This window comes from Alligator mississippiensis, chromosome 3 (genome assembly GCF_030867095.1).
Source record: "Alligator mississippiensis isolate rAllMis1 chromosome 3, rAllMis1, whole genome shotgun sequence".
Taxonomy (NCBI): domain Eukaryota; kingdom Metazoa; phylum Chordata; order Crocodylia; family Alligatoridae; genus Alligator; species Alligator mississippiensis.
In genome coordinates, this window is record NC_081826.1 from 68143282 (window position 1) to 68169609 (window position 26328).

General features: G+C 42.7%; 1 protein-coding gene across 4 annotated transcripts in view; it reads right to left on the minus strand.

The window, feature by feature from the left end:
* CHD7 (chromodomain helicase DNA binding protein 7) overlaps nt 1-24147 on the minus strand; it is a 161552-nt gene extending 137405 nt beyond the window's left edge. For 2 of the 4 annotated variants that reach the window (XM_059724056.1, XM_059724054.1), the window contains exons 1-2: nt 23966-24147; nt 22625-22729 (exon numbers count right to left, since the gene is read on the minus strand). The gene's annotated coding sequence lies outside the window, so the exon portion shown is untranslated. Of the gene's footprint in view, nt 1-8473; nt 8560-22624; nt 22730-23965 lie in introns of all 4 variants that reach the window. The other 2 variants (XM_059724055.1, XM_059724057.1) reach the window with 2 other exon arrangements.
* Nucleotides 24148-26328: the final 2181 nt, after the last annotated feature.

Here is a 26328-nt window from a genome sequence, read left to right on the forward strand (position 1 = left end):
GGAGAACCACCACAGGTCAAGAGCTAGAAGACTGAAATTCCTAAACCTAGACCTGCCATTGATTCAAATACCTAGTCTAAAGGCAAGTCATTTCTCCTTTGCCTCAGTTTTTTCATTTGTTAAGTAACAATGCAGTTACTTTCCTCTCAGAACTGTAAAGCAAAAATCATATTTATAAAGGTAGCCAGATACTATAGCAGTTAGCACCTTAGAAGAAAAACATGAAGCAAACAATTTGACTTTTGGTACAAGGGTGTCATGATGTACTATAAATAAAGAATGGGCCAGTCACTGAATGGCGCAGTTTTAATATTTTTAAAAATACTGAATAATTGCCTCATTCCCTGAACACAGGTCTGCCTGGTGCTTGGGAAGATGTCTGTAGACAACATATTATATTGTCATGAAGTAAAAGACTACAATATGCACATGACATGAGGTGACAGAATTAGGCTGTGAACAACTTATAACTTTAGGCTGCAGCATGTGCTTTAGGTTTTATAGAAGACTAGATTTTTAATGTAAGGACTTCTATAAACTCTAATTATGTACTTCAACCCATCTTGGTTCTTTAACAGTTCTGCCAGTCTGAATATCATGTACATCTAGATCAACTTTCTTGGCATCATATCTCAGATGCCCATGAGTAGCAAGAAGTTACTTTAAAGAATATTTTAAACTTTTTATTGTAGCTATAGCTTTTCAAATATCTGTCTGGAGTGAAGCTTTTGACTAGATTTCATAGATATGGTCTGGAAAAATAAGATTACGATGTAAAGCTTGAAAAATAATTCTGGAACTACAATTTTGTCTTTTTTGTTTAGACTGAATCATTTTACATTATCTCAAAGTAACTCTGGTTCACTTGCTGATTACATGTAATAGGCAACAACAGACATGTCCTATAGTGTAATTAGGCTAGGAATCACACAAGCATGCACACACACATTTAGGAAATATTAATTTTTGTTCTCTTACACAATTTCCTTCAAATCTATTGCTTCCTGTTTTAAGTTGCCTTTTCTTATGTACCAAGCTGCTTTGTTCATGAACTATATGTACCTCTGTTTGTATATGGGCACTGTTGTTAGATATTTAATAATAATAATAATAATAATAATAATAGAGAAATGTAGCCTGCTACAACAGCAGCCAGACAGAAGAAAAGCCAATTTCACTAGTAATAAGAGTTCCAGCTACTTATTTAACGAACCTTCTGCTAGAGCTAACACCACTATATGTGGTCAGACCTATCACCTTTGCCTTAAATCAAATCAGCTCACCTGCAAAACAGACTAAATTAATGCAATACTATGGGAAAAGTAGAAACCAATCCAAGAGTAGTCATCTAGAGATAGCTATTAAATTGGAACGTGCGCACAGAGAGGTCAAGCTGCAAGAGACTAGCAAGTGTAGATGGAAGAGGAACCAACAAAACACAATAAAAATCTTATGTTTAAATACACTTTTCTAAAGCATTTTGATTTATAAAACATGAATACACTTACCTGCTAAAAGGCTGCTAAAGAAAAAAAACAAAAAACAAAACAGTTCCCACCCCTCTCAGTAGATTCCACACACAATTTTGATGTGAGAATGTATACAATTCTTCCTTCTATTTGGAAGGTGAAGCACACATGGTTTTTCATAGGCACTTCCAGTCCAGAGGTCCTCAATTTCATACTGACCTGAACTACTGTCTGCTAAACTACAAACAATCCCTTCCCCTATACTCTGGGTGCAGTAACTGCAAGCATCAAGGGCACAAATCAGTCCTGAATGGCAGCTTTTTCGTACTACTTTTTGCAGTCATTTCTGCTACCTCTGCATTTTCTTCAGTACGAGTTTTGGAACATTTCTTTAATACTAAAGGGTTTAAATATAGGGATTTAATGGCTGCTCCACTGGAAAAAGTTTTCAGATTAACATTGCACCCTGTACATAGCAATTTTTCCAGTCTCCCCAGCTTGCTCATAAAACTGATGTTTGGCCTGGATAGTTTTATCTTACCAGGCAATGAAGCAAGTGCCTTGTTATGTTTTCAGGCATTTCTGACCCTTCAAACTTAGACATAATCCATTTGTTAGGGAAAGGAAGAGGTAAATTGAAGGCTGGGGCCCAAACCTGCTAACTGTAATGGACTAATTAGAAACTGCAACTCCAATAACTTCATTTCTTTTTTTCCCTGCCATTCCTTGAAAAGCTGACCATGTAAAAACGGTTCACCTCAGATCTCCAGTTAAATGGTCAGGCAGAATGTTTCAGATGAAGTCACTAAAGAAAAATGGATAAAACAGTGAGATTAGAAGATGACACTTTTTAAGAGTAGAGTGAGCTTTGGTATTACAGACCTACTAAAGAAGGAGCAGCCTTTACCCTACAATTAATTGCAAGAACAGAACAAGAAAACAGCAGCCTAAGCATAGGCAAGAAAAACCAGGGTGAATTCTCAGGTTCATGTGCTTTTAGTTCAGATATAAGAGTTGCCTCCAGACAACAGGAATTTATTTTTAAAAAGCCCAAATCCTCATTTCTTCTCCCCTGCACTAAAACCCAGCCACTGACCAAATTCTTATTCCTAGAAGAGGGGGTTTTAGTGATGAGTAATGTGACTAATCTAGCGCTCCCAATCTCATCTGCCTGTCTGTCTCAGTCATATCAATAGTTATATCTGGGAGAGGGAGGATGGGGAAGAGAGAGAAGGGGAAATAAATCCAGAATAGTTCACACGTACTTTCCACATGACATTCCCAACAACTTGTGGTTTTAGCCAAATGAGAAAAACTTCAGTCTCCCTGAAGAATTGCAACTAGAAAGAATGAATTTGCACCTAACCTGTAAAAACCCCCACACATTATACTGTGCACTTTGGAAAGACTAGCTGTGTTACCCTACCAAGATTGCCCATGTACCACAACTAAAAACATTTACAGAAATACTGCTACACATGCATTTAGGTACCAAGCACCTACATATTACGTACACCAGGGTTGTCAAATTCACCCCAGGCCGTGGGCCAGATCCAAACCACAGGGGCTCCTCCTGGGCTGGAACCCTGGAGTGGCATTCAGGCAGCAGCATAGATCCAACAGCGTGCAGCAGCATGGAGCCACATTTCTGCAGCACCAAGACAGAGGCATGTGTCCAAGGAGCCAGGGAAGTGGGGTGGCATGGAGCTCTGGCCAGACAGCAGCACGGAACTGGGGGCATGCTGTGACAGCCAAGTTCAGCCACAGCTCTGCACTACCACCTACTCCTGGCTTTCCGCAGATGTATGCCCCAGCTCTGCACCACATGAATACTATTCCATGCAACCACATGCCCCCAGATCCACACTGCTATACACCCCTGGCATGGCCAACTAGCCAGAGCTCCACATCGCTGGGCAGTGACATGGACCTAGAGGCTTGCAGCTGCATGGAGCTGCATTTATGCAACTACACATGCCCAGCTCTGTGCTGCAACATCAGCAGCACAGAGCTGATGGGCAGTGCCATCAGGTAGGCTGGATGCAACGTTTCTGTGGGCCAAATCTGGCCACGGGCCATGTTTGACATCCTTGACATGTACACACACGTGCATGGGTGCACACCCACCCACACCCTTTTAAGGAAAGACCAAAGTTTAAATTCCTCCCATTTGCTTACAACTGGAATTGCAAATGTTAATAACATTATCTTTTTGTATTTCCAATCTATCTTGTACAGAGCTCCCAATATCAAACACCCTTTAAGAAACCTGATGTATCTGGTGTCTCATCCACAAAAGATTAGGATTTACACAGCAGTTATTGAGTGCAAAATCTCCCAACAGACAGAAGCACTATTAGGCACCCATACCCTAGCTTTGTTTACACCCTTGGACATTTTTTCTACTTAAATTGCCAACACCCACCTTTAGAATCCATCAGGGGCTAGGGGAGGGGAGCAGAGTTACAGCATCTAATTTACCATTCCTTTATAAAGTGCAAAAAATCTAAGTTTATGCTATTTTCCACACAGAAACTAAAAGTTGCCATCTTCAACAAGGACTATAAATGATGCTTAATGACCAGTTAAGGGTTGTTATGCTTTCTGATGGATTTACCCTGTTAGCCTGTAAGAACTTCCACAACAGTTGTATTATACCAACTGCGTAACTGTTGCCCAGACAAAATCCATTCTCCCTTCCACCAAGAATGCTTTAACCTTTTCTGCTGCTCCTATTTTAAGCCATCTAGAATTTTAAACTAGGTATCTCCCCTCCTTCCACAGACACACCTCTGATAATAATATCAAGACCTTCATACTTTCCTACTGCCTACAACATTCACCAGCTCCATCACTGGGTAAATTTCAGCCCACATGCCTTAAATATATTTATGTTCTACAGTTGTTGTTCCACGATCATAAACACAAGGTACTACAAAACATGTTCTGTGTGCTAGACCCCTTACTACGAACTCCTGAGTTTTCGTTTCTACCAACATCCAAGACAGTGTCGATTGGCAAAAGCTCCCTTCCCCATGACCCAGAACTGCACTTTGCCTTTACCTTACATTACTTTCAGTTATTTTTATTTTAAGGAGTGAACAAAATTGATTCCTTCCAAACATGACAGACTATTTATGATAGTATCTACAAGTCAAAGTAGAATTGATTAAAAAGTGAAGAGACAAAATAATTTGTTACAGTAGAGCAAAGTGTGCTTCTTCACTAAGGAATTCTAAAAAACCAGTCGCATCCTATCAAACCAATCAAAAGTTTGTTCCGTTTTGGCCACCTTATGTCACGAAGGGCAGACAAATTGGAAAGAGTATAGTTGAGAACAGCTAACGTTATTAGAGGTCTAGGAAGCATGACTTACCAGACAAGGTTGGTAGATCTGTGACCGTCTAGTCTGGAGTGACCATTTGATAATGGTCTTCAAAAAAGATTAAAAAAAAAAAAAGCTTGTTATAAAGAGCATGATGATAGGTTATCCTATACGGCCACAAGGGATAGATTAAGAAGTAATGGTCTTAAACAGCACCAAGTGAAATTTAGGTTGTTTATTACGAAGTTGTTAAGGATTGGAGCAGGCGACTTCCAGAGGCTGTGGAATCTCCATCCTTGGAGTTTTTAAGAGAGCATTAGGGAAACACTTGGCTGGGATGGTTTACACAGGGATGATCCTGCCTAAGAGATGACCTCCTGAGGTTCGTTCCAGTCCCATTTTTCAATGATTACCAAAGGGTCCCAGAACACGTCACAATGTTTACATAGCAATCACTTTCCCCATTAGTGAAGTACAGCTCCTCATAACGTATGGTTGCACTTATACCAGTTTTGTTTTTCCCACAATTTTTTTGAAAAAGCAGGAAGCATTTTCTGAAGTCTTTATTACTAATGCTCCCAAATCCATTAAAATAAATAAATGAAATGGCAGTAAACCCTTGAGAGTTCATACTTTGCATTTTGATTTTGGTTACTATAGTTTTCCAGTCTGAGGTACCTTTTGGCTAGGTTAAAATAAAACCCTATAGCAGTCACTATTTTATAACACTTTTTGGAAAACTATATATTGTAAAGCCTGGGTGGCCAACCTACAGTACACATGTCACAAGTCACATAGGGTAGCCTGGGTGTGTGGCACTCATCAGGTCCAGAATGGGGCAGAGCACAAAGGCAGAGAGGGCATGGAGGAGAAGCAGAGCAGCAGATTGTGCAGGAGAAGAAAAATCAGTAGCATTCATGGAGGCCACAAGACTTAGCGTGTAGCACATCTGCCAAAAAGATTGGCCCCTGTTGTTGTAAAGCATGCCAAGTTCCTCTGGGGGAAAAAAAAAAAAAAAAAGGAAAATCATATAGCTACATACAGCTAGATAAACTCAATTGTTCCACCAAGCCTTCAAGTACTAGAGATTTTTATTCAGGATTGTATTATAACATTATATATATCTAGATAAGATGAAGGGCCCTGTTTTAGGAGACCTTGGTTCTAAACAATTAAATAAAATAAATCTATGTTAATGCAATGCTATGGTTGAATTTTTCACATATAAAGCCAGGAAAATCAAAGTTATGGTTCCCATGATAACCACAACTTGATTCCCTTGCACATTTGTATTATTTATGTTATATGTTGAGACAAATGTATGCGTCATAGCCAATTTACAGTCGCTGTGGGAATCATAACTGAATTTCTCATCTTTGGCATGTATTTTATGGTTGAGATTTTATACAATACGCACATACTTTGGTTTGGTTCTTTTCTGAAAATGGTAAATTCACGTTACGTTTTTCATGCTATATACTCCAGCAAATACAGCATCCTACAGAGAGCATAATATGTGCAGCAGAAGGACAGAACAGTACAGAAGCAGATAAATTCACAGCCACACCCTCCAAATTGTTTTCCATAAGCGATGAATATGCAGGGACACTGGCACATATTACCCATTTTAGTCAGTTTTCAAAGTATTTCAATGTGCAATGCTTTAGTTACATGTGTCTGTCTATAGACCCATTCTTTAACGTGATGCTGAAATACCGGGCAATTCATATTCTGCAAGAATAAACCAAATGGTTTGGCCGATAACCCAAATGCTGGCGAGAACGTTGAAGACAGTCCCCCATAAAGAAAAGTAAGACCCTGATGAGTCTGAAGTCTTTTTAATAAGATACTGAAAGAATGCAAGAGAAAAAAATCACTACATATAAGCTGGTAAAAAAAAAAAACCCCAAAAAAACAAAGACAACAAAATTTTCCTACAATAGATTTAAAAAACTAGTTACACCCTTTAAAAGGGGTGTATACATGTTGTTTAAGTCATTGTTTGGCTTAGATAAAAGACCCTCCAATTTAAAGTACTTTTCAAAGTTTTAAATGCTTTCTTTATACGATGGGGCTTAAAGCATTTTATATTATGTTCATGAACTGATGATGGGAAGTGAACATGCGAAGGAGATGGACAAAACAGGAAGAACTTATAAGGATGGATTTCATTTGAAGTTCCTAGCTTTTATATTGTGTCACAAATATAACCAACTTGTGCATTTAGTGCATTAACCAATATACTATTAAGCAATATACTATTATGGCTAAAGACACATACCATTTTCATTTTGCACCTTTATTTCTATGAAGCTCCATTTCAATATAAGCTTCAATGCTCCAAAGATGCAACTAAGATTGTCATACTTAAGAGCATTGTAGCAAAAATGAAACAGGGACACCTGAAGGCATAAATACTGTGCCCAGGTACAATTTTGCCATTTATTTCCAGTCTCTAAAGGATTATGTGGAAGGATTATCTGTAAGAAGTTAGTCAAGTTTGAGAACAAACTTCAAAACAAGGTTTTTATGGTCTAGTTATAATCCCTTAGGAAAGGAGAAGGGAGTAGGCCTTATAAAGGAAATGCTGACAGTCAAATGCAATAGCATGAGCAGTACTCGTTGTCTAGACACTACCAAATACACATACTAGTTCTCTGGTTTGATTTATTCCAAGACCAAAACAAAAAATTATAGATTACATTATAGGTTAAGTTATAGGATGTTAAATGATTTGAAAAACAAAATTTTCCTCAAAAAGTGTCTAAAGGCAAAAGAATTCAAAGTTTCACTTAAAAACAAAAATTAAAAGTATGGAAATGGAGTGAGAGGCACCAGCCAGCAACCTCCCCAACCCATGAACTGGAACAACACAGCTCTGGCTTGATGTGGGCTAGATGACTTCTGTGATATATCAGTGGCAGGGGTCTCTGCCTGCATCCACACCAGGGCCAGGCAGCTGAGAGCTGTGCCCTTGTCACAGCTGCTTCTTCCCCTGCCCCCTAGCCTTCCCTGGGCTGCAGCATGGGCACAGGCCCCAGCTGAAGGAGGCTCTATGGCAGGGCTGGACGCTTGGAAACTGCATTCACACTGCTGTTCCCCCCTCCCCCACCACCACCACTGCAGAAGCAGCAGCAGCAGAATGCAGCTTTCAATTGCCCAGCCCTGACAAAGTTCCCTACCAGCTGGGGCCTGTGCCCTCACCACAGCCAGGTGGAGAAGCAGCAGTGACAAGGGCACAGCTGGAAGGTGCCCAGCCCCAGCACAGCTCCCCATTCCATAGCCCCAACATAGGTGCAGGAATGGGCAAAAAAAGCCCCGGGTCTCTGTGGGCCAGGTTCAGTAGCTCCACAGGCCAGATCTGGCATGTGAGCCGTATGTTGCCAACCCCTGGAGTAAGATATGCAAACCCCTTCATTATACATATTTGCCTTTTTCTCATTCCCAAAAGCATGGCCTGATAGTTTGGCTTCCTATTGTTATAAGCAACACTTAAGATGACCACAATAAAAGATTATTATTAAGGTAAAGTCAAGCAGTTGGAGAAAATATAAGAATTAGATGGCAAATGCAATTTTAATTCAGCCCTTCTGTGCATTACCATGATCTTGCCCAATATTGCCAGCTGGGTGGCAGGACCAGAAATAGAAATAAGCTTCACTAGGTCCCAGTCCAGTACCTCAAGAAAACATCCCGCCTTTCTGCAGCCTTCCACCTCTTTCACTGTCCATATTGTAAATCGAATGAGGCAAAACTCCTGTAGATCTGCACATGAAGGAAGAACAAAGTGGAATGGTTTCTTTACTTTTAGTGTTTTCTAATTTAAAGTGCTTGAATTTACAATGGTAACTTATTTAATAAGTATTACATAGAACACCATTTAGAAAGAGAAATCACATGAAACGATCAAGGATTATTAGAGTTTGAATCCAGGACCTTTACAACAACATATCTAGCACTTCAGCTAGAGTAGTAACTAGGAACAAAACTAGGCAATTTTCCTTTCTGGACCAGCCATTGGGAGGTAAACAGTACACAAACTGTATGTATTCACAACAATTGTGTAAGGTCTGTAAGCCATATAATAGTGGCATGGTTTATACAACTATTTTCTTTGCAATAATAGAATGTTATAAGAAATTCTGGGTTGTATTCATTACTGTGAAATGCAGTGTAAACTCTTTAGATAATCACAACCACAGATTTGATGCATTTGTTCTAAAAGCAAAATGGCTGTGAATAATATGGAAGATCCAAGGCTCAAACACAGATGCATCTTCAGCTCCCATTGAAGTGACCTTTTGCAACCTCTCACCTGGCTGATCTGTAAAATGGGGCAATAACTGCCTACCACCCAAATTAGAGGGTATGAGGCCCTGCTTGACAACCACTGTGAAATGCACAGGATTATTAATACAAGTAGAAGAACATGTGGCTTCCAGCCCACCACCACTTCTCTTAAGGCACATGTCCTCAGAACCATACTATCTGGTCTGACATTACTCCAGCAAGCACAGGGTTATCCAACTGCTGGTCTGGGGACTTAATGTGCTGCTGCCCCCAGCTCCTACCGCCACTTCTTTCTCCAGCTGCTGCTGCAGCCAGTTTCTAGGCTTCCCACCATCAAGAGCTTTTGCCTCCTGCTCCTGTTACAGGGGGCATGGCAAGGGTAGCCATACATGCCGGTTTGGCTGGGACAGTCCCGGTCAGTTGGTGAAAATGGAAACAAAAGACCCAGAATTACAGGGGCATGGGGGCAGTCTGGAAGAGAGGAGAACCAGCACTATGCACTGGAGTGCCACCCCTGTTGCTGTGTGGAAGCAATAGGGGTGGACTGGAACATTGTTCAGCCCAGTCTGCCCTCTGCCTCCAGCTGCTGCTCAAGAGGAGCTGGACCAGGCACATGCCTACTCCAGCCTGCCTGCCTTGTTCCTGCATAGCAACAGTGGTGCCTGCCTGCCTGCCTGGTGCACCATGCTGCTCCGCCTTCCCGTGGACAGTGCCCCATGCCCCTGCCTGCCTGGAGCAGCACTGGGGGTGTGGAAATGTTCTAGATTTCTTAAAAATAATAGTTACTTAGTATGGCAGCACCCAGAGCCAGGGCAGCCCATAGCATAGTAGAGCAGTATCAAGGTTCAACTTAGAATTTGAATAGCCCTGCTCTAGTAAGTTTGAATGAACTTGTGTAAGTGAAGAATGATAAGCATATAACCTCACCAAACACACGTGTACATTTTCTAAGGACAGTAACATTCACTTCTGACTCGAAGACTGTCCCTCTGACAAATTATAAAGTCCCCCCCTCCCCCCGACGAGCTTTCCCCCTTGCAGTTAGAGAAACTACCAATTTTCCCATAACCTTATTCTCAGTAATGGTTTATGCCACTTTTGCTAAGACTGTTATAAAACATTTGGCCTGAGGCAAACAACAAATATAGAAAATTTCAATTAAAAAAAAAAAATGAATAAATCAAGAAATGCAAGGGGGGAAAAGGAGTTTTGTAGTAGAATGTATTATATAAAGTTAAACCATCACTGCTTTTAATTGGTGGCTATCTACAACAACCGAGTCAGATTAAAATATCTTTACGTTATGTCCACTTTATGGAGGGGAAAATGATGAAATTTTGCTATACATAGTTTCCTGTGGCTGGGTGTTTTTCCAGAGAGACACTTTTTTTTTTTTTTTTAATTATGAACTCACAAATAGTAGCAGGGAAGTCAAAAGATTTTCAAAAGTGTTCATTATTGAACTGATAACACATACTTAATGTTACTACACGTTAATGAAGCATAATTAACACTTGTAAAGCATTAAGAACGTTTCATGAAAGGTGCTATGTAAATAACAAGTATTATTAACCCCAGTGTGCCAGATCTGAAAATACATTCTGATGAACTTGGTAACACCAGTTTGGAGAAGAACTGAAGTTTCTAACATCCAGGCATCTATCTGTCCAGTCCACAAGACCAAACTGACTTGTTTTTCACAAGACTTACACGGACTGGCCAAACATTAGCCTCAGTGACTCTTGCACGCTTTTCAGAGGAAAGGCATCAAATTTATTCACTGAAGACTCAATTTCTACTTTTAGTTCTGGCTTAGGACATAAAATTTAGGACTATGTAGTACTCTCTATTCAGACCTTCCACTGAAGTCAGAGAGTACTGTGGACAAAGGTAAAGGCTAGCATATCATTTTCACACAGAACCTTATTTTCTCATACATAACACAGTCCCCGATAACACACACATCTTATTTTTGCAGAGCAGAATGTAGAAAAAGAGATTTTTTTCCCCCTAGACTGGGAAACAGTGTCCAGGAAGTACAACATCACAGGACACAGTGTAGGTGAGGCAGAAGGAACTTTGTGGCATGGCAGGAAGCTTCTGCTACCTCATCCAGACCGTCTCTTGGGGTGCCACACTTCCTGGACACTGTTTCCAGGATGACTTCACACAAGGTCAGACTCCAGACTCTTGCAAGAACAGTAGCAAGACTGTTAGTTCTTTACTGTAAGTAGTTATTTTTTATAAGTTCCTGTAACTAGTATTTCCACATCACAAGCCTCATCTAGACATTCATCTACCAGTAGCTCATTTGCTGCTTCAGGCACAGGCTACAGTGCTCAGCCAATAAATAGCTACACCTGCCAAGAGGATCAACACAGGACTGCACCCATTCAGTTTCCTGAGCCAAACAAGCAGCAACGATCTTGGCAGTGGCATGTCATGTACAATGTCCAGGCTTCTTTTCCAGCAAAACATACAGCTTCCCCATTTAATGCATGGAGACCAATTTTGGCAGACTGATTTCAGGGGAAAAGGTGCACATGCATGGGAGAAAATATGGCAATTCACATCTTAATCTTAACTCACATCAAATCAAATAACTCATATTCAGCATTGAATAATAGGAACACTCAACATTTATTATGTCTGCCATTTTTTTCCTTCTTCCCCATTCTTTCCTTAGCATTTCTTGAAAAAAGTTCCCACCTAATATGATTCACACCCTCTCCCCACCTCATTCCATCCACTAACCCAAATAAATGGTTTATATCAGGGACGGCCAACTCACAACATGCATGCTACAAGTGGCATGTGCAACCACTTTGCTTAGCACATGGCAGATCAAGCAGAAAGGAGAAAGAGCAAAGCAGCAGATTGGAAAGGGAGGAGAGAGCAGAGTAGATCAGGCAGAGGAAAAGCGATCGGAAGGGCATTAGGGGAGTGGTGGGGCTTACTTTGTGACATCTACTAAAAAGATTGCCCACCACTCATGTATATCAAATCATTATTAGGTTGTACAGATAACATCCCAATCAGATTAATGAGGAATGGAGGAAAGTTGGTACTCAAGTCACTGTTGCAAGCTCTATGAAGACTTGTAACATTACCACTGTATTTATTGCTTTACACTTGAAAGACTTTCACCACAACTAGGAAGGCTACATATATTCCATTTTTTAAAAAGGGGAAAAAAACCCAAAACCAATTAATTCTGTAGAATCTGAGCATGTCATGCAGGCCACAAACATATCAAGCAGACTAGATATGGTCCCGGATTTAGATGTTTTACAGCTGTATTTTAGGTTTATAAAAGCCCGTTAGATTTGAACACACAGTTCCTAATGTAAACAAGCTGGTTTTATTAACTACAGCATTCGCTCTGAATACACACAACGTTAGTCAGTCACCAGTTCTCCCTGGATCCAACACCAGCAACTTGTAACTCCTAATGCAAGACACTGATGACAATCAAAAACACATTATGAAAGAGTTTCTAAGCTAAAATGTCATTAGGACTCATCTCAAACACATTTTTGCCTGCTTTTCTGGAATGCTTAGAACAAATTCTCCCCCACCATAAAAAACCATCACATACATAAAACTTTGGGGTTTTTTTTTTGGGGGGGGGGGGGAAGGGGGAGTTGGGAAAGAGGATCAAGAGAGAGAAAAGAAAGTCCAAGCAGTCTTGATAAAAAGCAAAAAAACAAATAAATAGCTTAAGTTTAATCTACTGAGAAAGGTTTATATATACCAGGGGTTGGCAACATTTTTGGGCAGAGTGCCAAAAACACCAGCAACTCCGACTTGTAAGATGTTGGCATGCCAGGAGCAGGCAGTGGGGACTCGATCCTTGTTGTGGCAGTGCATCCCTGGCCCCTTCCCACCATCTGCCCCAAGGCACATGTGCCAAGCAAAATGCCTTCACATGTCACACTATGGCACCCATGCCAGGGGTTGTCTACCTTGATCTATGATATTATCAGTTGATATAGCTTTACAAAATTGCTGCTTGCCATTGATTGAAGATCTATTTTTTGTACTTCTCTCACTGCCCATTTAGAATGGTCATGAACTTTCTCAGCAGTGTGGGATCCTTCAATAGGGGTAGCCAGAGTACAATATAAAGCTTCAAAACTCCTGAAAGCAATTTATGTAAGATGCTCATTCCTTACTTGAATGATGCATAAATACATTTAAGTATAAACTGTCAGTTTCTATTACCCTGGAGAACAATGACTAAATAATATTAGAACTGCTCAGTTAGAGTCACTGTTGTTTTACTTCTCCCAATGTCATCTTTTTCACCATTGTTAGCCTAAGGAACATAATAAGGATCATTACTATGCTAGATTTGTTCCAGCACAATAAAGTTTTAGTCTATAACACTAGGAAATAGTTTGAGTCAGTTATATAAGCCTGATTAGACCATGCTGTGAAGTTTTACAGAAAACAAATTATTCCTACATTTATTTGGGGTTTTTTGTCTAATTAAATCTCAATATATTAGGCAATACACAGGTGTGAATTATTGAGACCATAATAATTAGTCTCTAATTTGATAAAATGTCTCGTATTCAGGTTGACTTGCAGGCTTGAAGAGTCCTGCGGAGAATGTGTGGTTTGCCAAAAAATATATTGCAAAGAAAGGATTCAAATGTGTGGAGAGGGGGATGAGAAAGAATGGAATCTGCTACATTCTGCAACAAAGTAATACTGAAGATTAAATACTTAAAAGTGTATCATCTCTGACAAGTCCTTTTATACAATTTCTAAATCTTCATTTCCCCCCCATTCTTCTGCCATAAGAAAGATGGTATGAAAATGACAATGTATGTCTAACTTGATATCAAGCACTTTTATGCTAAGAAGCTGGGTCATAAATTAATTTGTTAAAATATGATGGCTTAAGTTAGTATCAGACAAAATTCAAAAGACCATGTACTCGCAGCTTTATGTTCACCTACAAAGCAAAGGACAGATTCTGATTCACATGACTTACCTACATGATGATACTCATTGGGAAGATATCCAACAGCCTTCAGCCATGCTAAAAGCTACAGAACTATTTATCATTGTAAAAGTATCATAGCATAATCTAGGCATTAAATTTTGTAAACAAGAGTTTAAGCACTCATATTCTCAGTGCATGGGAAGCTTTTGCAGTAGCTGATAGATTAACATTCAGGGTTTCTTCCTTTTGTACAAGATGAAGTAGTTAGAGGATAATGCATTTAGAGAAAAAAAATCTTCTGCAGATATCCTAAGTGGAAAAATTGGCAATGCATAAAAAAAAGGCTACTAACAAATTAGCTACCAGTAAACCTAAAGACAAGGGTTAAGATGGCCACAAACTTCACAGAAGACTGCATCACTGAGGAAAGTTACTAAGGAACAATTTCTGATCAACATCCTTGAAATTTTCTCCTTTGTGCAAGGAAAATGTTCTCTTTTGAAGCTTCCTTCACTATTTAAGTTACAAAAAGGTGTCATATACATTCTCTTAAAACCCCAGAGAAAAAATCTGGGGGTAGGTAACAAGACAATGTGACAAGTTATGTTGCCATATCCCAGTGACAGTTTAACCTGGATGTCCAGTACCTAGGTTTCCTGATCAGTGATTTCTCTCAGTGGATGGATCTGCTTTACTCTGTCACAAACTGCCTACTGTGGATATGCCATTTCACTTGAGAAGGAAGAAGTCAACATGTATCAAACATATCACTCCCCCGGCAGAACTGGATCGATTACAGCAGCAAACGGGCAGCTCAGCTGCAGGAGTCCTTGACTTGCTATTCACTCTGATGAAGTTCAAGGCATGCAACTGCAACCAGTCATATACCTTGAGGCACCTCCAGTTACCTTCTTTTTATTAGGATAGTGCTTTCTTAAGGGAAGAGAGAGCTCTGTCCAAAAATCCTATGTATACCTTCACCATTCTATCTTAGCCACCAAGACAAAGGGATTTTTTTGCTCTGTGGAAGCTCACAGGTAAGACTTTTCATGTTAAAAAGTTCTGCTTCCACCCTTTTTTTGAAGAAATTACTTTCATCTGGTACTTTACCCAACATACTAACCTACTGGTGCTCCCCTTTTCTTTAAAAAAAAAAAAAAAAGCCTCAACACTAACTCATCTGCCTTTTCAAAATTCTGAGAAAAATCTGCCTCCTCATATTTCAGGCCATTTAATAAGTTTTAAAAGTAATTTAATTTACACATAATAAAAAAAAACCAACATGCATGCATTTTTTTCTATCTTTGGATTCTTCTCTTGTCTCCTTAAACTCAAAAGATCATTTAATACCTCTGAATCTGGGAGTACCCCCATACAACTCCAAGGCAGGAACAATAATCCTGTCATGGATCTGCCACTGTTTAAATCCCTTCCAACATCAGTGATACTTCCACGAAGGCTCCTCCCTTTCAGATGCTATAAGGATCAAATCTGACCCTCTGGTCTCCCTCCTATACCATTACTAAGATTCAGGGGGCAGGGACAACAGAATGCTTTCTTTGGCCAAATAAAGTTCCAGCAGCAGCTCGAAACTGGTGGGGATTCTTTTAAATGTTGCTTCCTCTGCTGTGACAGCAGTGAAACTTACGAATTATTTCATTGCCAGTGCTCCAACTACACCTTTATGGAGAAGCAAAATGGAAGTGGAGCCTTGTGAGGAGCAAGAAAGGAGTAAAGATAAGATGACACTTTGTTTGTTCATGCTATCTCCCCACCTAAGATAGAGAGAGTCAACTAAGTAAGGAAACAAAAGTGAAGCCAACTTCTCTCCCTCTAGGAGCCAGGTGAATATAGCAAATATGGTAACACCCAGCATATAGAGTATATATTAAAATATAGCAGATACATAGTAACAAAGCTAACACAAAGTAAGCAGCTTAGAAGCTTAAATCAAGTTATTTAGGAACTAACAAGAAGTGCCACGCCTGAATCTTAATGGTTAGGGTTTCTTAAGACAAGAATTTGACTCTAAGCAAAGGCCTCCTCAAAAGAACTTTAAATTATTGGGTGTATTGGGAAATAGTGTTCTAGACTTGAACAAATGGCTTGAATGGCACAGGTCAGCTGTGGGCAGTAACGAGAAGTGAACCAAGGTTGAGACACAGGTCCCTTAACCAGAGTGTACAAGCAAGAGAGAGACATCTAACCAGTGGCTAGCAGTAAAGCAAAAGCATCTTCCAGCTGATAGCATAAGGGAGACACAACCCCTACTTCCAGTCCAGGCCAAGAATAGACTAGGATCAGAGGCTAAAAACTATTCATCCAGTCCAGGAGAAGTACCAATAACAGCAGAACCTCAAATAGCCACCAAAATTACCAAGGGAGAGTCAGAGATGGCTAAAGACTGCAACTGTCATATTCCTAAACCTTGTTCCACGCTACAATATATTCATCTTAAGTTATCAGGAGAGTTGCAACTATATGTGCATAGGGCAGTCTATATATTGTACATCAAATACTAAAGAAAAAGGAGTAAGTCTCTCATCCAAGAGCTCCACACATTTCTCAACTTTCAGCCTTTTGACAGGCATGCTCTCAAACCCCAGCAAGTGCAGGGATTTTGATAGGATGGAATGAAGTTATGAGCTAAGTTGCTAACCAGAACACACACCTTAGAACTCACCTCCTCATTTGTTTAGGACAGAGGTCAGCAACCTATAGCCCCAAAGCTGAATCCAGCCTGCAAAGAGGTTGGATCCAACCCAGGGATGACCAACTCAACCTGAGGTGGCATAGAGGATCAGGCAGCATACAGCTGCACCAAGTTGCCTGTCCCCGCCACAGCAACTCTCCTTGCTTCTCTCTCTGCCTGGAGAAATCATACAAATGATATCATGAATCTCTCTTCTGATCATCTCATTTTTCTCCTTTTGACATATTATACTATACAGATACCTTGACACATGAAAAGCACCCATTTTTGTCCTCTCTCTCTCTCTGTACCCATCTTTGCCAACTAAACTTGTAGACGTCTGAAATTCTATCAGGTTAGTGGATTACCAAGTCAAATCTTGATGACAAACAGCATTTTCAAAGACAAAGCTACCTTCAACTCCAAACTTCCCTTAGCTGAAGCTGTGAAGAGCTGAAATCTCCTCTTCTCACACACTGATCATGCCACTTCTAGGTCCAAACTAATATTTTATCCATTAGGGCCTCCATTATCTCTTTTAGAACATTCTTATTTACCTGTTTCTTTTGCCCCCGCTGCCTCAGCTTCCAGTTGGGTAGGTTATGGCATTTCCAGAAGGCACTTCCCTGTATTCTTCTCACAAACGATGTCCAAAGTCTGTTAACACCTAAAAGTTGAATCTCCCCACAACACTATTCATGAACAGACTGCCCTCATGAAAATATTCTTCAGACTTACTCCAGCCTCTTATCTACTTGGTCTCAATTACCATCTGTCCCATTGCTTTTACTCTCTTACTACACCTCTGCCCCAGAAAGTTTCAGTCATCTGTGTAAGCACCTTCTCTGCACCTCCAGTCATCTTCCTCATCCTTCTTGTATTCTACATAATTGCTTCAATTGTATTTGAAATATCATCTGAATATATCCTTTTCCTACCTCTTACAATAGAGAGGAAAAATACAACTGAAATTTATTTCAACTCTAAAGGTTACTGGAATAGAAGTTTCTTAGAAAGTACAAAATAAAAGTCTGCATCACAACATTAAGGTGTAAAACATCTTTCATATCCAAAGATGCATAAAGGATCTGAAGTACACTGAGGTGACCAAGCTGAGACAGGCAATCTAGCCTCAACAACATGTCCCAGCTCTCTGGATCAGCCTCTGAGTTCTAATACGGAGCCTCAATGCCATTACTTCTTTTCATTTGGAACAAAATGCTGCTTACATCTTTAACAAAAGGTAAAAGTTATTAGAAGCTGAGGTGCTTGTTTACTTTTTGCAACACATCTTAAATAGTTGAGGCTAGCAAAAAATTCAATGCCATTAAACAAACAAACAAACAAACAAAAAAGTATAAAACAGGAAGGAAGGCTGACAAAACACTTTTGAATGAAAGCACATGAGGAGAAGTTACAGTCTTAGAGCTAAACCCCTGCAGAAAGAGAACAGAGAAAGGGGGAAGGGAAAAGGGGGTGGGGAGGTATTTCAGGTACATTTGAAAAGGAGAAGCATATTTAAGGAAAACTGCCATTCTGATTTCTACCTATATAAGATGTTTACCTAGCTCCGTTTTAGAAAACATTTACTATTCCACTCTTGCCATTACACCCAAATCAGTTTCACAAAAACTAAAGTAGTTTTTTTTTTCTTCAGACAATTCCAACACAATAGCTACATAAGGCAATATACTTTCAAATATGACTATTAGAAAATAATTTAATAGACAGCTACCTGTTGAAATCACAGCAAAAAATTGTGAGCTTAAAGGAACAGCTTAAAATGCCTCAATAATACAAAGAACTAGACGTTTTCTCCAAATTATTCACCACTAGATTCTCTGGCAAGCTAGCTATTCTCAGGCAGGTAACTTGTAATCATAGAAACAACACAGTAGACCCATATTTAAATGAACGCTGCACAAAATAACCTTTAGGATAAAGATTATATATGGCAAAACTTAAATTTTCCTCTCAGAACCATTAGGAAGAAGGCAGACATTTTGGCTGCACTGACTTTTTCCAGACAATTGATTCTTGAAGTTATTTATTCCCCACCATTCCCCTCAAGGCCCTCTCGTCACAGCAATTGTCTCTATGTCAGAGGAAGGTTGGAAGCAGCTCCCTCCAAAGCCAGACAACACCACACCCAAAATAGCTAAGGGGGTCCCTACAAAGCAAAGCGCTCCCTACATCATGCTAGGACTGGACTGTGGTCAGTGCCTGTATGCCAGTCAGCTTTCTAAGTATGTGTTGTGCCCCTACTAAACTAGTTTATTATTTAATTAGTGGGTTTTTGCTGATTTTTTTTCACTTTTAGATTAAGATGGATTATTGAGTTTCATTGCTTTGGATTTTTAATGTTTCCAAGTTTGTTTGTTTTCTTGAAGTACACTATTTAATATAAAAAAGGAGATGGCAGAAACCAACATGTTCAGGAACAGTAACCAAACAGTATCTATGAAATTAAAGAGGCCAGAAGCTTAGGGATCATCAACCCTGACTGGCTTTTTCTAGATGCATGTTTACATCCTTAAAAATGTCACACATTGGAGGCTAAGAGTAATCCGCTTTTGTGTACTTAAGAATATCCGTAAGAGCTTTGTTGTCATATTCAGACTTGGACTACATGCTCTAGGTCACAGAATTTTTTTATGGCATTCATATTTGGAAAACTGAGTTTGAGTTAAGTGGAAACTTTGCATTTAGGTTACAAGCAATGAGTGAACACCAGTAAAATAAGAACTACTAAAAGTTACAGTTAGAATCTATGGACAGAGAGAAAGATTCTTTATTCAAGGTTTAGTACCTTCTCAGAAATGTCATTAAACAAATATTAAAAACATGCTATATATTCCAAAATTGCTACCCCACAATAAGATTAAGATAACTATTTTACAAAAGTATCCTAGAACCAGATTAGTTCTACTTAGAATAAAGTTTTCCTCCTCATCTTTAGGTTTGCCAAAATGCTAGATATCAACTCAAATATGAGCACAGATGACACCACAAAAATAACTTACATTAAGTATCCTGTTCACACAAGCACGACTAGTTGGGAAGCAGAGGATGAATGAAAAAGTTGGTGGCTACTATAAAGATGGGCTAACTAGCTGAAGCAGATTAAAATAATTGTCTTTCACCTTAAGAAAACCAGAATACAAAACTTGTCTGCAAACAAGAATTTAGCCAATTTAACTACATCAGTTTAGAAAATGATTCAACAGACAAGGCCTAAGTTGTAAAAATAAATAATAAAAAAGAGCGTCTACTCATCTCATTCATGTTCACTATGGTCATCACTAAACAATGTCACAATCCATGGCAATTTATTCAGAGGAACTAAACAGGAATGAGTTTGCAAGTCAGGGCTGAAGTATATCTGCAGAGACTGGGGGAACTTGCCATGCAACTGCCCAGGCCAGACAGGGTCCACACAATTTCACTTCTTAACACTTAGCATACAGGCACACAAAGCAGCTGCCACAAGGTAAACTTACTGGGAAGTAGCTGTTGGACTGTAACTGCTCAAGCACACAATCTTACACTATGGTAAATGCGAAGTAGCTTACCCATTAGTAAAAGCACAGCTAGTTACCTCACATCTACCATGAGTAAGAAAGTAAGTTATCAAAGAGACTTCATGTGACAAGTTCCCAACCTACCTTACCTTCCAGTAAGTAATGTAAGTGCCCATATTCTAAATTCACCCATTCAAACCCCATTCAGCAGATTTTAAAAGCCTTCCTTCTGGAAAATAATTGATAGATACACAACCAACAGGAAGCCAGAAATAAGACAAATATAGAATTCGAGATGCTTACTTGTTTGTTCCTCCCACCACCACCTTCAGTCCTTTTCTCTGCCCCTAAACACTGTCAATATCTAATCTAGAGAATAGGAGTCATTATAGGACACCAAGCCCAGGCCAATCTAAAGAACCTTGATACAAACTTTAGAAGATTGTTTTAAAATAACTAGATGTACAAATCATGAAAATAAATTAAGGCCTTTTCCCTCTATACAAATGATCCTGTTTTTGACTCATGCCGTCTCCCAACAGAAAACTGTCCTAAGATAAAAGGGCCTAAGCCATTTCCTGTTTGAACTTATAAAGTTTAGGGCCTTCTTTGCAGCAACATATTTTACACTGCTACAGAGCTTCTTTCTGGCACCTTGCGTCTATAAAATGGTATAACATGCACAGCCAAAATCAGCCCGTATAAATTTGTATGCTAGAGTGGCTGGTACCTTCACATATGCTATAATCAAACTTGTTAAAATATAAAAATGCACCATATTTCACAACTGCTTGAAAATGTTAGATATACATATATATTTTTAAAATGTTACTTGTAGTATTTACTCATCATAGGTCAAAGCTTCAATGTTTGGATGAAAACTGGCATGCACACACTTTGGAAAAGTTAGAATACATGATAAAGCCTGCGTGTGCAATAGGAAAATATTGCAAGGCCTTTTTAGAACCAATGTTACACATCTGCATGTGAACTGATGTTCAAATAAAAGATATTAAAACCATATTAAAATGTAGTCCCCTATTCTTGGAATGTTCCTCCTTTCGGTAGGCAAGATTTGAGTATTTTATTCTAGGATAGTATTTCCACTATATCATTCATTCTCTTACAAACAACTCTCTTTTTTGAGATCTCCTTCCCAAGCTTATACTAGTAAGCTTTCATCAAACCACTGAATTAATAGCGGAACAGATAATAAAATGAGACGTGTGTTCTACATTTAAGACTGAGCAAGTTTTTTCCATTGTTTAAACAAACTAATTTGAATTAAAAAAAAAAACCCTAAAAGGCTTATTACAGTGTTAGATATCCTGTTAGAAACTTAGTCCAGTGTGATTATCCCATTAGTAAATATTAAATTTTATTTTAAGCATTTTGGTTGAGAGGGTTTTAAATGCCTATAAAATGTTTTGGGAAGGTTTAAGGCACTTAAGTAAATGTTAATCCAGACAGACTTTATTTTGGTGTCATCTATTTGTATAAAAATAACGATTTTGTTCTCCTAAACCAGTCTTTCAAATAGTTTTTCTCTGAGAATGTTAACTCGCCTCAAAGTAGATGTTGAGACTACTCCCCCCATCAGAAAAAAGTTGAACACCAGACTAAAAGAAAAGCGTTATCTGTACAAACCTTTTCACATTTTGAACACCATCCCAACATGTCAAGACAAAACAAGTAACAACCTCACTTTGTTCTAGTAGCTTAAATATATAAATTTTAACAACCTTATTGTGCCAATCACCTGTTACAAACCTCAGAAACAAATGGTTAATTTCCCCTTTAATGCAGGTTATTTAGAAGAACACAATAAGCATTTTTCAAGATTTTTTTTTTAATTGCAATTCCCCCTTAAAACAAGCCGTAACCCCAAACGTCTCGTTACAGTTAAGTTCATCAACTACTTCGCTGTCTAGCATGTGTTAATAGAGAACAACGTCATATTGCAAACGAAAAAAAATTGTTGGAAACTTTGGATGAAGAAACTAGAGAACTCAGAAGTTGCCCTCTGCAGTGCCTGGCGATGTTGAGGAGAGTTCTACAACGTGCCCCAAGCATCCAGCTACATTTAGCTTTCAGCCTTTTTTTATTATCATTGTCAATGAATGGGCTCCAGTCAAATTAAAGCTGCCATTTTAGGTTAAAGACTAGAGAGCCTCTGTTGTGCAACAGCAAGACAAAAAAAAAGAAAAAAAAAAAAACACTCCAAGCAACAGACGTTCTCCTTGGGAAAGGACAGATTTCAACTTTCAGAAAATAATAATAATCATAAATAACAATAACAATAATAATAATAATAATAATAAAGACCGGTCACACTTTCTCTTAATTTAATAGGAATTATATACGGATACTCACACATTACCGCAAACTAACGGGATTTATAATGGGGATAAATCAGCTAGCCATGCTGCTAAGGTCATAGTCATTAAGATTTTTTTCCCCGTCGTTAGAACGGATGATCTGTGAGGAAATGAACAGAAACATTTTTTGTTCAACTTGCTGGCTCACCCCCCACTCCCAGCCCCACACGCTCGGGAGAAAAGACCTGAGCAGCGCATCCCCTGCTGCCCCCCCAGCCGGGAAAGCCATCTTCTAGTGCCAGCCCCGCTCCCGCCCGCTTGGATGAAAGTAAAATGCTGCCGATGCCTGGGAAGAAACTTAGTGCGCGGGGGCCCGGCTCAGGTCCCCCCGCGCCACGGGGGGAGGGGCGGGGCGGGGCGGGGCGGGGGGAGCCTCTCGGAGCTGGAGGCGCCCTCAGGACCTCCCCGGAGGAAAACAAAAGGCCAAAAGTGGGGTAAGTGCGCGGAGAGTTGCGTGGCGCATCTCCCCCGCTCCCGAGAGAGGGAGGGGGCAGTCCCCGGGCATCGCTACTTCTCTTTTGTCCATTGTTCTGCGCTTTCTTTCTGTCTGTTTTTTTTTGTTTGGTTTTTTTTTTAACTCCTCGGAGCCGGGCCGCGAGCGGCGTGCGAGGGGCGCCGGCCGCCCCCCGGCCCGGCCCGGCCCCGGCCCCGCGCCGCCCAGCCGGGGCTGGGGGTGCCCCGCCGCGCGGGAGGGGGTGTCCCCTGGAGAGGATCAATGAAGGCAACGTCATGATGGCTGCTCATTGCCTGCGGCTCCGTCTCCCTGAGACTCACCAACAACCTTCCCTCCCCCCTCCCCCGCGCGCTCACACTCACACTCACTCATTCACACACACACACCCGGGCACCGGCCGCCCCCATTACCCCCAGCGCCGCGGGATCGGGCACCCACGCCCCGCACAACCAGCCCCCGCTACCCGGCCCGGCCGCACCTCGTTCCGTGCCGGGGACCGGCCCCAGCCCATGTGCGCGGGGAGCCCCGCTCCGCCTCCCGCGTCCGCGCCCGCTCCCGGCCCGCGCGGAGTTGCCCGGTGGGGGACAGCTGCTATTATGCCGCCGCCACCGGCACCAGCGCCCCCCCCTCGCCGCCCTTTCTCCCCAGCCCGGCCCGGCCCCATGTGCCCGGGGCAGCTGCTCACTTTGTTCGCGCGTGTTGCGGGGCCGGGCGGGCTCCCCGGCACGCACGCACTTCCCGCAACTTTTCGCGGCCGCGCGGAGCGGGGAAGTGCCCCGCGGAGCCCGGCCCCGCCCGGGGCGGCGGCGGCAGCGCTGACACCGCGCCCCCCCGCGCGGCGCGGTGCGGCGCGGCCCGGCCCGGGGTCACTCACTCACTCACCGGCGGGGCGCGGGGGCCCGGCGGGCGGGGTCCGTGCGGGCAGGGCCGGCGCCGGCTCCTTTGTGTAATTGCACTCGATCCAAGTTTAATCCGATAGTTCCCGAGCGCGTCCGCAGCAGCCGCGCAGCGAGCGAGCGAGCGAGCAAGACACCAGCCGCGGCGGCGGCAGCAGCCAGCCAGGCGGTGCCGCGGCTGCCACCGCCCCCCGCCCCCTGCTCCCCCCGCCCTCCGCCACGGCGCCCCCGCCCCTCCCCCTCCCCGGGGGCCAGCGCCCGCACGCCCCGCCCCTCGCGTCATCGCCCCGCCCCGCATAATTTATGCAAGAATCCAGCCCTGCCGGGGGGGGGGAGGAACGTGGGGTCACTCGCTTCCCCCCGCCCCGCCGTGGCCACCGGCGCTCGCCCCGCACCGGACCCCCCCGCTCCCCCCTGCACAGGCTGAGCCCGGGGCCGCTCGCCCACGGGGCAGCAGGCAGGCGGGGAGCACAGGATGCTCATTGTTCCCTGGGCTCCTGCCGGGGCCGCACGTGGGAAACTCCGCCAAAGTCGCTGCCAACTTGCAAGGAAACGTCCTGTTCCCCGCTCGCGGCGCCGGCGACTCCCCGCGGGGAAGAGGCTTCGACATTGAGGGGGGGAAAAAAAGTGAAACTCTCTGGAGGGGCCGTGTTGTGTGTGTATCGTGTGTGTGTGTGTGCGTGCGTGCGTGTCCCCGGGCTCGGCCGGCCCTAGGCGCCGCCGCACACGGCCGGAGCCGCGCGGGTTGAAGCGGCCCTTTGTGAACCCGCTGCCTCCTCCCGGCTCTCGCCTCCCGGGACCTGCAGAGCCCAGTCCCCGCCCCACGCCCGCGGCGGTTTCTTTTCCTTTCCTTCCCCGTCCAGCCCGGAGGCCCCCCAGGAGCCTCCCGCATCCCTCCCGGGTTCAGCCCTGCCGCCGCGGGGGGCAGCTCCCAGCCCGCACCCACCAAGCGCCCCCCGCCCACGCCAGGGTGCGAGTGCCTGTCCCCCGGGAAGCTGCCCGTGAGCGCGGCTTGTGCCCCGGGGACACTTCGTGAAGGGATCTGGCCAGGAAGTCCACTCGGAAGTGGCCTCGGGGCTGGGGCAGGGGACACGGGGTGCGGAGCCAGTTCCTCGCTCCAGCCCCATCCCCAGACACCTGGGCTGAGGGCTCGTTGCTGCCGGGCCGGTCCCTCCCACGGCGAAACCTGCGCGGGGTGCCGCGAGGATGCGCCCCACCCGCCCGCCCTCCTCCGCGCAGAGCCAGCCCGGGAGCCGGCCTTGAGCTGGGGGCATCAGGTCCTCAGTGGCTCCCCTCCCCTCCCCGGCAGTGAAGCTCCACTGATCCGTGTGACAAAAGCTTCTCGCTGCCTGCTGCAACCGTTGCGGGGGGAATCATTCAGTCTCGGGCTTTTTCTGGAGGAGAATACAACAAACCAAAACAAACCCAAGCGGGTACGTGAATTGTGGAGGACAACGTGCGGCCACCTCGGGCCTATGCGGGCTCCTTTCCTCTTCCTGTGTGAACGCGGCATCCATGGAGTGCCCTTCCCGAGGGCCGGAGGGAGGAGGGGGAAGGGTCAGCTTGTGGAGGTGGCTGCTGCTCCCTCCAGGGCTGGAGGTGGGGAGGAGCTACGGGCTGAGGCTCATCTCTGCCTGGGAATCGGGAGGGCTGATTTTTGTCCCACGGTTTGAGCAGAGAAATGCATTTCAAAGCTGGTAGCTCAGCACACTGCTGTGGGCTCCTGCAAGGGCATTTCTCCTGTCCATAAAGTTGAAAAAACAAACAAAAAACAACCCAGCAACTTGAAACTTAGTTAAAAAGGGGGTAAAAAAAAGAAATTTAAAGTAGTTTCTGCTATGAAAGCAGCTCGGCCATTTTTTTGGTGGTTGTTACAATCATATATCTCTATTTTTAACCCTCCTGGCCTTGTGTTAAAGTCTCACAACCAGAGGACACTGACTTACCAGCTGCCTGTTCTAGAGAAAACTGAAACTGATTGCGCAAAGTGTTGACAAATGCACGGAGTAAACAGGCTGAAAAAAGGAAGAGAAGGAGGTGGGTATCTTCGGAGGTATCAGTGAGCTTCCCCAGCTCTTCAGCAACGCTTGAGAGTCAGGCTGGAAGTTCCCTGGCTTTCAAAGAGACCAGACCTGTCCTGGGAGAGGCAGGCAAAAATCATTCTGAGAACAACCGCCAGAGCCTTAGTGCTCCCCCTTGAACATTTTGTTTCAGTTTCCTGATTAGCAGAAAACAAGAGTTCACAAAGTTCGGAGCGTAACAGAATATCTGGAGTGAGACCAGGGGAGAAATATAGAAGCATTGCAAAATATCACCTCCTTATTAACTGTCCGGGAAGGCAGAGGCATA